Source organism: Belonocnema kinseyi, chromosome 6 (assembly GCF_010883055.1).
Source record: "Belonocnema kinseyi isolate 2016_QV_RU_SX_M_011 chromosome 6, B_treatae_v1, whole genome shotgun sequence".
NCBI classification, from domain to species: domain Eukaryota; kingdom Metazoa; phylum Arthropoda; class Insecta; order Hymenoptera; family Cynipidae; genus Belonocnema; species Belonocnema kinseyi.
The window spans coordinates 102,059,963-102,074,188 of NC_046662.1; positions in this window are offsets into that span (position 1 = coordinate 102,059,963).

A 14,226-nucleotide genomic window follows, 5' to 3' on the forward strand; every position below is an offset into this window, starting at 1 on the left:
AAAATTGTCATAAGGACAACCGCAGGATTTCGCCGGGAGCGGGTGCTAATCTGGAAAATTGCACCCGCTTCCAGCGAAATCGCGGTAAAATTGCAGCCACAACCCCCAAGAGCGCCAATGATAAGGACGACTAGTTTAATAGAATATTCCGGATACAATCGTCGCAACTCCCTTATAAGGTCTCTATAATTCTCTTTCTTTTCAATGTCCTTGGCTATGATGTTTTTGTTACCTCGTGCCGAAAATTCGATAACGAACATGGTTCGTTTCTCGAAGTCAAGAAGAGCTATGTCAGGCCTCGAGTGAGCAACAGAAACAATTGTCGAGAATATAAAGTTCCAGTATATGCGGCACTTCCCATTCTCGACAATTGACTCGATTTCCCTAGGAGCAGTTATAGGAGCGATATTAAGGTTAATGCCGTAAGAGTGACAGAGATGGTAATAAAGCACTCTTAGTGCTGCATTGTGCCTTCGAATGTAGGTCGTTCCCGCATGAGTTGGACAACTAGATAGTATGTGAGCTAAATGCTCGGGGTGTACATGGCACGCCCTGCAGCTACCATCGGGAATGTCTTGGCTCAAAATGTGGCAACGCTATGCTCAGGTGGAAGTGACACCGTTTTGGCATTAAAAATAAAACCCTCCGTACGAGACTTCAATCCGGGTGATTTATGCAAAGCAAAAGTTAGCTCACACGACATTGAATGATCCTCCATATTTCTGTGGAAGATACCGTGCATCCTCTTATCGAGGAATGTTCACGAAAGTTTTTCTCTTGTGCTTTCTTAATGCGGGCTTTCAGGGATGAGTACTCGAGATAGGTAAGATTTTATGCCTTTTGCTCACCCCTAATACTGAAGTTAAGTCCGAGTGTTTTAGCAGCCTCCTCCGCTGCTTTGTACAGAAACGCTCCTTTGCCCACTTCTTCGTGCTTCCTGACCATTTTAAGAAGAGGATCTATTCCATTTGCGACTCAATGTGCTGTACTCAGAATAATCCTGTTGTGAAGGCATTCAAGACTCAATATGCCGCGATCACCTTGACGGCGTGAGACGTACATTCGTGGAACAAAAGACTTAAGATGCATGCTTTTGTACATGTGCATAACCTTTCTTGTCCCAATATCAAGGGTTCTAAGCTCGTTCTTCGTCCATGGAGCCACTCCAAATGAATAGAGTACTACCGGGACGGCAAGCGTGTTCGTTTTAGATACTTTGCTTGTCATCCATTTCAGCCAGATCTTTAGGTGCGAAAGAAACCTTGGTGTTGATGTTTCTCCGGAGCATAAAGCATCGCTCTTCCTCTATCGGATGCCTGCCCGCGGTTGGTCTTAGTGTCGCCTCTCTTTCTTTGTTGCCGGTTTGTTATAGCTGTGGTAAAGTAGGCGTTTCGCTTATATAGCCCCTTTTTTGGAGTAGTTCGGCATGGTTTTGCAGACGTTGATGCGAAAAGTGCGATAGCTCGGGGTGTTTGTCGGACCACAGAGCATGCAACCGTACCATGTAACCCCGTTCAAGGGCTACACTCCCATCCTGTCACTCCAGCAAGTCGTGATTTATTCGCTCCGTCCACCTAAAGGTCCCGAGATTCCGCCGATCCATTGCATTAAATCCATCTTCATTGGCTCCCCTACCTCTAGAGTGGTCGGAATTGTTGTCCGACCTATTGTCGGGAGCCCTGCACGTTCTGTTGTTTTAAACCGCACTTACTACAACTATGTTTGGTGTTATCATTGTTGTTCCCACGAGGGGCGTACTCTGAGAGGTCGCCCGGTATCCCAGAGTCACCGTTCTAGACACTTTACCAAGGTGCTAGTCAGCTTTCGGCACGGTTTCCACACCTCCTTTGTCATAGGCTCTTCGGTTTGATTCTAGAGGAATCAAAACCGAATATATATAAATATATATATATAATAACTTTACCAATGATATGTGAGTCAATCAATCCATTCTTTCGAATTGTTTGTTTAAAGTTCCAGGCACTGGTAATGTCTACGGAAAAATTTTACTATTTCTTCATCTGATTTTTAAAAATGAACCAATGGAATCTCAATACTTAAAGTAGCCAGCAGTGTGTCACTGGCAAACCGGGAGCCTTTACTAGTTCACTTATTAAAATTCCGTCACTGCTTATTCAGTGAGATTTATTGGTTACTCAGTACCAGTAGTCGTCTCGTCGTACGCGTACGTCACCTAGTGACGTACAACGTATAAAGTAGAAGCGAAACTGATATCTGTGTAGTGTTGTTGCTTGGGATGAAGGCCAGTAGGTTTTCAACAACAAATTCGTGTCAGCAAAAAAGTGCGCACTGTTCAAAGTTTGCAAAATCATGTCTTTTGAAGATTGCGACCAAGATATGAATCTGCAGGGAAAAAAGTTTTATAATAAACGGATGATATTAAAAATATATACGATTTGGTTGGTAGAACTTCTATTTCGGTTAATTTGTTTACTTGGCAAGAAATAAAAACCGGGAAAATTGGGCATTTGTCAATTTCGGCAATAATGCACGTAGATTCTTGAAAGTCTGTAATAATATGTGTTTTTGTACACTCAGAGCAAGAATTGTGTGTTGGAACCTGAGAAGTGAATGTTGTATCCAATTTAGTTTGATTCTATTGTTTAGCATTCTTCCACATATGACTGGACGACAAATGTTCTATTACAATGCATTTAGAGTTTCCAGTTGTTGTAACCTGACACGCATGTACTTTTTCTTTCAGTTCTACACAGTTAAAAGAAAATTAAAAATTTAATTTGACTAACTTTCAGGATTGCCTTAAATTCATTAGGTATCGTAATTGATGATGTTGAGGCAAAAATAAAGTCAGCCTGTCGTGGTGGATAGTAATTTAAGGTCGTAAATGAACGTAAAAGCCTCAGGACTGCTCAAAATTTTCATATTAAGTGTGGAACAGCAGAAAGTCTGTAGCAACGGAGGTGAATTTCATCAGATGCGGGCGAAACACGCATTTAATTTTTTAAATTCAGTCCACTCAAGGTGTTCGCACAAGAAAATACGTGTGCAGTATGCTGGAAACAATTCACGCACGAGCCGGCCGTGTACGCACACATTGTACCAACCAATCATGCGCAATCTGTCGCGCTGCTGCGGTGCGGGCTGGCTACGTAGCATTCAGATATCGGACTGCCACTCGAGACACAAAAGTTTTCGACGTTGCGAATTTGTTTCGCGTGTCGGACCGATAAGTGAACGATATATAGCCATCTCGCACTGCAGCAGAGCGACAGATCGTACGCGATTTGTTGGCGGTATGTGTGTGTGCACGGACAGATCGTACGTGAGCCGTTTTCAGCAAACTGCATACGTGTTTTTTTTGCGAACACCTTCAACACGAAAATTCATCTCGATCGCCGTACTCTCTGCCATGACTGACTAAATCTCCGCATTATAGATCTTTACTTTGCAAACAAAAGAAGGCGCACTTTAGCGCACTTCATTCAGCAAAATGTGCGGACTTTAAGTTTTTAGACTAATGCTGACTTACGGTCGTCGCGTTCTTCTTTTGATAACACCCTAAATTTCATCGCTATATTAGCGGACTTCAAGTTTTTCTTTTTACTGTGTACAGTATAAAATTCGGTGTGCAAGAAACACAAATCTCTCTTAGCCATCCTCTCTTATTCCGCCAATTTCGGTTACAGCGCGCTAATATTAATAGGAAAATAATCAAAAGACTTTTCTCTTCAATGCTTCGTTTGCAGTTTTTCATAACATTTTTGTATTAAAAAAAGCCACGTTGTTTGAACACGAAACTGGAATGCTAAAGAGCGATGCCTTACTGTCGGCAAGAAGAAGGATTATTTTAAAGTTGCCAATGCTGTACGTTAATGGGCTGATTAGTAATATTCCAAAAAACGGTTGTAGCTTACGGATGAAAATTAGCAAAATATAAATAATTGTTCGTTTTTTGTAAATAAGTATGCAGCTGAATATCTTCAGGTTTAATCAAGATAATGAACTGATTTAAATTGGCGGTAGTTAGTTGAACTATCTGTAATAATGTATACTTTAGAAGAAGTACACGGAGAATATTTGTGTGTTAAATTTTACATAACTTAGTTCGGTAAACGGAGGACATTACTGCATATTATAAAAATTCCACGTTCAGTCATGTACAATGAAATAGGGTAATATTTGATATGAAAGTATCAATTAATAATATAAATTTATAAAAATTTAATTCGCGATTCAATAAGCAATAATAGAACTAGACAATAAAGATTACCTGACAGTTATATAGAATGAGATGTCGATTACCTACCAGTAATGTAAAATGATTCAAACTGTTAGTTACAGTTTCAAATAAAGAAAACAAAGTCTGCCGCTCTATATGTGAATTCTACATCCCAGTCATGTAAAATTTCGTGAGTCAGCAAAAAAAATATTATTGCTACAACCGGATTCTGTGGAAGGTTGTCCACTTACTACACACATACTTACACAGTTTTTCTTAAACAATTACATTAAATTACAATACATTTCATATAATATAGTCGCACACTTTTAATGATATTAACGCTTTTAAAAATCGAAAACGCTGTGACGGGTTTTGAACCACCTACTTTAAGTTTAACGCGTTCTATCGCTAACGACTAGACCTCACGGCTAACTTAACACCTAGAATACTGAAAAAAAATTTCGGCTAAAAAGTTAAAGTGCGAGTATCTCAGGGCCGTCAGAAAGTATTTGGTCCTCGTTCATCGAAATTTCTTGTTTCAACATTTTATTAATGAACAGGCTTATGAATTTAACTGAAATAAATAAAAACATTAGATAATTTTTTAAATACAAATTTTGTAACCTTAAAACCCTAGATCATTTAATTTTCAATATTTTAAATTTGTGGAAAATTGAACATTAAAAACTTACAAATTAAATTTCTGTAAAATCCATTAAATTAAATTAAGTTAGAATTTAAGGAATAAAATCAAACATGTAAAACTAATCTATGTGTTCAAATATTTTCTGAAGTCCTACAATATTAACCGAAACTGAAAAAATGTTAAAGTTTGTACGGAGGACATGGCTTTAAACTTCAGCCCTGACAATATTGGTATCCCTAGCGATTCTCATTTTGCCATACTGTTGTGTAATCTCTCTTATAATAAAAGTGAAAATCTCTAAAAAAAATCTGCAATCTATATTTTCTTTTAATTGAATCGTTAATATCACACGAAAATAAACTTTATATCCTCCATTTAATAAAAATTCACATTACTTTGCGTTGTTTTATGATATACTGGTATGAAAATAATACAATCCTTATATGAATTATTACATATCAGAATTTTCACTTTTGGACTTGAGATTCTACATAACTCTTTTGTAATATTTGTAGTTCTGTTTTGTATTAAATCCTAAAATAATTGTAAACTTTATCTAATGCAGTAATGTCCTGCATTTACCGAAATAATTGGGTAAATTTTAATGAACAAATTTTCTCCGTGTATGTGCTTCTTTTTGTCTTCACGAGAATTGTGATATTTGAAAGCAGTTTTTTATATGGGAAATCAAGTGCCAGAAACCAGCGTAGTGTCATTTTAGTTAGGGGATCGTCCTTGGTTTTCCTCTGCACGTGCTACGCAACTTGTGCCTCCCGAGCCTCACCATGAATTTTTTCTTTCTTTTTTCCTATTAATTTTTCAGTAAAAAACTATGCTTCAAAGTTCACTTTCTTTAAAAGCTGTCAAATTTCTTTACTTTTTATCAGGTTTTCACATCTGTAAGTTACAAAATTTTTGTTGCAATATTACTTTTTGACTTATTAACGTGCAACATTTGCACCTTTAAAATAAACCTTCTTTTACTAAGCTAAATTTTTTTCTTCACTCACTTTTCTCGAATTTTCTCGCCGATACTAGGTATTTTTGATCGGACAGTACATCTCGACTTAGGATTTTTATAGATTTCAACCATTCCTTTAACAATGATGCAATTTTTTGTGTTTGTTGCAACATACCAACATCTTGGAATTTCATTAAAGAATTCAAAAATGCAAAAAACTCAATTTTGAGTTTTTTGTAGGAAAGATAATACAAAATAAAATTAAAAATAGCATGTCCGGATGTGAGTCAAATCCGACCAAACGATGCCTTGAAATCATGTTAATGCACATATAAGGTCCATTTTAGAACAGAAAAAATCAAATGCGACATTTTTAAATATCAGATTTTCAAAGATAATTTTTTAATGAATGAAAAGAAAAAAGAAAAATCGTATGTCCGGACGTGGATCAAATCTGACCGAAGGTTGCCCTGAAATAATGTCAATGCACATATACGGTCCATTTTAGAATAGAAACAATGAAATGTGAAAATTTTAAATATCAGATTATCAAAGCTATTTCCTAAAGGAATGAAAAGAAAAAATCATATGTCCGGCGTGGGTCAAATCCCCCCAAACGTTGCCCTGAACTCATGTCAATGCACATATGCGGTCCATTTTGACATTGAATTAATCAAATGTGACATTCTTAAATATCATATTTTTAAACATATTTTTGAGAGAAAATATAATAAAAAATAAAATTAAAAATCATATGTCCGGATGTGGGTCAAATCCGACCAAACGTTGCCCTGAAATCATGTTTATGTTCTATTATCAAAAAATTATCCAATTCGACGAAACGTGCCTCTGCAATCGTGTCAATGCCCTTATACGGTCCATTTTGACATTGAATTAATCAAATGTGACATTTTTAAATGTCATATTTTTCAAAATATTGTCGAGAGGAAAGATAATAAAAAATAAAATTAGAAATCGTATGTCCGGACGTGGGTTAAATCCGACCAAACGATGCCCTGAAATCATGTCATTGTACGTTTGCGGTCCATTTGAGAATAAAAATAATCAAATGTGACATTTCTAAATATCAGATTTTCAAAGCTCTTTTTTTTAAAGGAAAAATTGAAAAAATCGAAAGTGAGACTGTGTTTTTTTTATCCTTCCCTTACATTACTGTTAAAAAAAAGTGAAAAAAATGAAATATTAAAAAAACATATTTATTGTGAAACCGCTTGGTTGCATTACGTTTTCACGTTTGGTTAGATTTGAACCACTTCCGGACATCGGATTTTGAATTTTTTTGTCTTCTTTTTTCCCTCTAGACTGTAGCTTTGAAAATGTGATATTTAAAAATGTCACTTTTGAATATTTCTATTTTAAAATGGACCATATATGTGCATTGACATGATTTCAGGGCAAGTTTTGGTCGGATTTGAGCCACGTCCGGACATAAGATTTTTAATTTTATTTCTTATTATCTTTTCTCTCGAAAATATCTGTAAAAAATATGATATTTAAAAATGTCACATTTGATTAATTTAATGTCAAAACGGACCGTGGAAGGACATTGGCACGATTGGTGAGGCTCGTTTTGTCGAATTGGACACTTTTTTGATAATAGAACATTAATTTTTAACTTTGTCTTTACACCTCGTGAATGCGGTGCGTCGAAATTAGTATATAAAAAAACAGTTAAATATATATTTTTAAACATAAAATTAAAATTTTTAGGAAAAAATTTGATTTTTCTCCCATTTCTTTTTAAAGTCAAAATTGGAAAAACCGAAAGTGAGATTGTGTTTTTTAACCTTCCCCTACATTGCTGTTGAAAAAATGTGAAGCCAGCCAAAAATATATTTTGCACAAACGGTATTATTTGCTTAAGAAATAAGGTGAAGTTTTTCGCAAAAGTATAAAATTTGCTGCAAACGGCTTCTTTTTGAGACAAGTGAAAATTCTATTAACCTTAAATTTAAGAGGAACTTCCAGTAGTATCTTGCTTCGCTTAAAGGCACTGGTAAATTCAGTAACGCTATCTTAATTAAGTCACTTACTGGTTCAACAATTCAAAATGCGACAATCACTGGTTTACTAGTGATAATTCAAAATACTAATTGCACCAGTATTAAATTAATTGGTTAAGTTTAGGAGAGTATGGTCGAAATTCTATGAAAATAGACTGTTAACACGAGCTCTAGAGTTAAGAAAGGTATTGTAAAAATAATATTGCAGAATTTTACCAATAACTATTTATCGAACACGGTGAGTCTCCGCCAATTTTAACCTAAAAGTCCTCAAACTTGCAGGTTTCTTGCAGGATGTATCAACAGAATGATGTTGAATTTTTTAAAGTTCGAAATAAAAATCATCGGTGCAGAAAAGTTTCAAAAACTACCTTACACCACCCCCTTTACAGTCTGACTTCTTAATCGTGACATCTATTTTCGCCAAGAATTTGGCAGACCACATAGTCGAGGGGTATTCTCGTAATCCTGTTAACTTCAGTGCTTGTGTGAAAGTTTTCCCTATCAACACAGGCAACAGTATTATGGAATGAGGTTGTATGAGAAATTGACTGAAAATATAAATTTCTGACCCAAGTTTCGATGTCACTCATTTTATATAGGCCAATTAAAATTAACATTGTAAGTCTTCTGTCATGATAAGTATTTCTCTTTACAAACGACTAAATTTATTATTGATACTACAGCAAATTGTTCGAGAAAATTATAATTGATTAAATAAATACTTTTATCTACGTCAGTACTATCAATATAAAAATATTATTTATAAATGATTCGACACTTAATTCCAATGCATAGAAATTTCAAAAATTATCAAAAAATTCCAAAATGCCCATGGATTACTTTTAACTGAAAATATATTAAAATACTACATTAGTTGGAAATTTATCATTTTTAACTTCAGCAATTTTGATCAATTTTAACGTACATGTCTACTTTTTGCAGTTTAAATATGGGATGTCCAATTTTATTTTCTAACGTAATTATTGCATAAGAACGTAATACGTCCTTTTCTATACTAAGACACGTATTCGCTGATTAACTTGCAATGAATTTATTGGATAGTTGATAGTTCCTTGAAACCTACTTTCTCGAAGAGACAAAACAGGGGATGTACGTCCGGTCTTCCGGTTTCCGGGGGACCATCTTCGTAACACTGATCACGCATTAAGTTTCCGGCGACTGAAAATTGCTGGCGTCAACATGCGTTGGATTCCATGCTCAAACAGTTTTATTATCAGTTCATGCTTTTTAGTCACAATTTTCTTTCCATACTCATCCCGATCAGGAGAAGGCAAAAAATATTAGCTATCTATATTAGTCATAACTCCTTGTTAAAATATTGCTATGAATAAAGTTAGAAAATTCTCGGTAAAAAAGATTTGGAGAAGGTAACAGAGAACATTACCGTATGTTACAGAGAAAGCGAGAATTTACGACAGCTTAAATTTTTTACTATTATTTTTCTTTTTTAAGGTAAATAACGTTTATACTCAATGCACTTAAACCAAAATAGCAATAAATATTATAAATTAAAATTATTTTTTAGTTTTATATACAATATACTTCGTATTTTTTACAATAGTATTTTATTTACCAATTACATAAATTTAAAAAAAATTATTGATCGTTAGTTTCGAACAAGGTTTAAGTGAAATTTTACATTACCTAACAATTATAATTTTTCGTATTAGCAAAACTAAGTACCTATGGTAGTCAGCTGAAGATAAATAGTAAACGTGGAACAGTGAGTATTATATAAATCTCATGCTTGTGACTTATCGGTTAAAATCTGCAAAAGTTCGTTGATCAGTCTTGGTTAATTAATACTGTAACTAATCTTACTCAGTCTGATAGCAGTTCCTGAATACCCTAACTACCTAGTCTTTGGAGTGAACCAAACTAAGCAGATAAAATGCTTAAAATATTCTAGATAGTTATGTGGGAAAGACAAAGTGGATATTAAATATCAATGTTGTGATTTAAAACTATTCCCAGTAGGCACAAAACTATGAAAATCCCAAAAACGTTCTTAGGATGTTTCTAGGACATCCTATATCAGCCCAATCAAAGTCTATAAGACGTCCAATGTCCTATAGATGATCTGAAGACGTCTAAAAGACATGGACGTTCTCGGGACACCTTTCGCGCTGACATTTAGACGTTTTAAGAGCATCTCTAGTATGTCAAAAAAAACATGCAATAAAAGCAGTATTAGGGATGTCCCAAAGACGTCTCTAGGACATCCTTAATTTTGTTGTCCACTGGATTCCTTGTTTCTCAGTCCCCATGATACAAAAATCCATTCAATTCTGTTGAATGGGTTTTGAAGACTTTTGAATTACGTATCTGTCACTGGAATTCTACATTGCCGCCGATTGATGGTCTAAAGACTTTTAGACGCTCTAATCTTTTGTCTAACTTATATGTCGCAAAATCCTTTACAAGATCTAGAACTGAAATAGCAAAACGAATCTAGTAGACTTGCGCAAGATTTCTTTTAAACTGTCGATAATTTATAAATTAAACAAATCGTGTGAAATATTGCAGCTTAACCTGAAAAAGTCGGACTAATTCAAAAAGAAGGAAACCAATTCAATATGATCTTGCTTGAAATTGTAATTGCAATACATGTTAGATTCGAAGCTGCTTGAGAAAATAACTGATTCACATAGTCGCAAACCGTTTCAATTTTAACTTTCTAAATCTGCAAATGACAGATACGCAATTCATAGAGTCGTCTTTTCAGTGAATTCTTTTTTCCTGGTTAATTATTTTATTCAATCTGATCAATATTCTTAAATAATATTCTTTTTGACCTGTCGCTTTAAAAACATGAAAAACAAACTTTTAAAAACTTTCCACGTCATAACACAAAATCTAATAAACTTCTGAATCTGAGAAGGTTCTAAAAATATTTTGTTATCATGTTGACAAATACTATGGGAATTAATTAATTAAAATCATGGCAGCTTGTATTGAAAACTATTTGAGCTCAAAACTTTACATTTATTATTATTATTATTATTATTATTAATATTATTATTACACCATTAAGCCATTTCACTTTCAGGGTAAGCGTGACTCACTCGGTGAGTCCTCGTGTTACTCATGTAAATAACACGTTCGTTTCGCAACACTGCCCCGAGCCAGGCTGCTGATCAATCTCTCTAGCAATCACCCCAAGCGAAGAACCTCATGAAGTCGTTATGTAAGGTTCCCCACTTGGGTCCATTAATAGCCAAGGTCTTTGTTTCAGGCGTCATTTACTCTACTGATACTCTTTTTATTAACTATTTGCCGCCATACTTTCCTGTCCTGGCATACTTCTCTAGCCTCTTTTATGTCCATGCATTTTTTCATGCAGGCTCTCGTATTTCGGTGGCTTTTTATGTCTCTTCTAACTAGGGTCTCATTCACAAATTCTAACCATTCTTTCCGCGGACTGCCTCTGGGCATACTGCTATTTACTTTACCTTGATAAACTTGTTTCGTTAGTCGTTCATTTGGCATTCTCTCTAGAGGCCCAAACCATCTTAACCGATTTCTTTCCCATCTGTCTATTAGCGTCTCTTCTCTGCTACATTTTTTTAGAATTATCTCGTTACTCACTTTGTCCATCAGAGTTTTCCCGCATATTATGCGCATAAATCTCATGCCAATTGCGTTAATTTTATTCTTATCTTTTTCTTGATAAGTCCATGTCCCGCTACCGTATAGTACAGTCGGTACAAATATAGAATTATTTATTGCCATTTTAGCTTTTTCTAATATATTTTTACTTCTTATAAGGGGTCCTGCTCTACCAGTAACCTTCTTACCTTCGTTTATGCATCTATCTAATTCCTCATCTATCTTCCCGTCCCTAGTACACTATAGTTTTTGTTTTATTTGCGTTAATTTTGAGGCCCATGCATATTTAATCCCTACATGTACTTCCTGGCATGAACCCACTTTGCACTTCCCAAATTTTTTTTCTGTTATTTTCATTACCCTACGAATAAGTATTTTTGAGTATATTTTACTAGCGGTAGTTAATAAGCTAATTCATCTGTAATTATTGCAGTGACTTTTATCTCCCTTTCTTTTGTATATTTGTACGATAATCGCCTTTTCGAATCGTCTGGGACGTCTCTCATCTCGAAACATAAATTTATCAATTCGCACAGTCTATGTGGTATGTACTGGCCACCGTGTTTAAGCATTTCAGCGTTAATACTGTCTACCCCGGTAGCCTTACCGTTTTTTAAGTTCTTAATTAAATCCCTAACCTCAGTGATACGGACTTTCTCAATTGAGTTTTCTAACGAATCGTGTTCTACATCGCAGTTGTGGCGCCCTATATTTTCATCTCCGAATTGTCCCCTAAAATAGACTCTGAAAGCGTCTAGTATTCCATCTGCATCATATAGCATTTCCATATTACTATTCCTCATGTTGACAAATTCTGTACATTTATTTCCCTTCATTTTTTTATAAAGAAGTTTCTTGCTTCCTTCAAAGTCCTTTTGTATTTTCTTCTCTTCTTCTGCTCTACTTTTATCTTTACGTTCCTTAATTAATCGTTTGAGTATTCTCTTTTTGTACCTGTAATAATTTATACGTCTATTTCTTTTCTCATCGCTCAGACCTGTGATGTTCAAAGTTTTCCTGTATGCTTCTTTCTTTGCATTTTGGGCAGCCTGAATTTTATCATTCCACCACGCATCACTAGGCATTCTTTCTACAACCGCGGTACCACACATTTCGATCGTACAACTAACAATGGTATCCCGGAACATTCTCCATGCGCCCTCTATATCTTTGTTTTTTGTAAGCTCCTCCCATGTTGCCCTATCTATGCTTTCGATTATCTTATTTTGGAAATCTATTCACACATCCGGTTTCTGTAGGTTCTCAATATTTTTTCGCGTTTGTTTTGTTTTATTTGTTCTCTTTTTTCTCCATTCCTGGCCTAAGTTAATTTTGGATATCAGAAGGTAATGATCAGTGTTGCATTCAGAGCCCCTCATGAGCCTTGTATCTTTGACTAACTCTCTTAATCTTTCATCCGCAACAACAAAGTCAATTATATTGTGGCTATTTCCTTTAGACCAGGTGCACATGTGGATCATTTTATGTTTGAACCAAGTATTTGTAATAAACAGACCCTATTCTAAGCACCGACCAACTAATTTATCTCCGTTATAGTTTGTTCTTAAATCCCCAAGATTACCTAGCACTCTTTCTGTATCCCGATTTTGAATGCCCACCCATCCGTTCATGTCTCCTAGCAGAATTATTTTTCCCCATGTTCGAAAATATTTATTGTGTCATTTAATGTGTCCCAGAAGGCGTATTTTACTTCTCTGGGATCACTATCAACTGGCGCGTAGCATGCTATGATAAATAATCTTCTGATTGCTACTTTTATTCTAGCCCACATCAGTCTGGAAGATACGAAACCATGGCGTTCGAGATGCTGCTTTGCAATTTCATTAAAAATCAGACCTACTCCTTGTTTACCATGTGATTCACTAACTGCTCCTGACCATGTTTCAAATTCGCCTTTCAACACGCCGTTTTCTATGTCTACTTTCGCATCCCTTTTTCTTTGTGTGAGGCACACATAATATATCTAGTTTCCTCACGTTCATAGTTTCTCGCAATTCTTTTACCTTAAGATCATTAACCCCCCTAGCATTCCAAACACCCCGCCTCTATTCGTCGCCTGAAACATGAGTTTTAGATTTACCGTGTGCATGCGTTTTGTCAGATTAAAGTTCTAGTCCTATCCGAGGCTATTTTATAGTTTGTATTATTCATTGTTTATATTATACGCCCAACTACCAACGTTATACAATAAGTTTATTTTCTGAGTCGAAATCATGTCAAAGTTAAGTAGCAAATCATCATATGGTGGAGATTATAGCTATAACGTCAGTGCCACCAAACATCAGTTAATAATGGAGGATTGGGAGAGGGGGCAGAACTGGAACTGACAGAGTCGTCTTGGGTTTGTGTTTTTGTTTTTATGCTGAAAAGGTCACCAGCCTTCAGCAGCGTTTTATTATATGGGAGCTCATGTGATCCCATCTCTTATAATAAAAAGAGAGTTATCCCCCCGGGTTCAAAATCTCAGCGTTATTTGTAGTTTTTAGATTTAAAATTTCTTTTTTATCGTAAAATTATAATACATTGATATAAATTACTTATCTTGAAGTATGTTTTCGGATTTCCTAGTATCTGCATAACGAAAGACAATGTTAAGAAATTACAAATATTCGAACTTTAGAATTTTCTATTTGGCTTTTTCCCCAAACTCGAGTTACATGACCGGCCTCTTTTAAATATTAAGGTGAAAAACTTAACTTCTCGTAAATTTTCGAGAAAGAAATCGCTCGAAAATTTT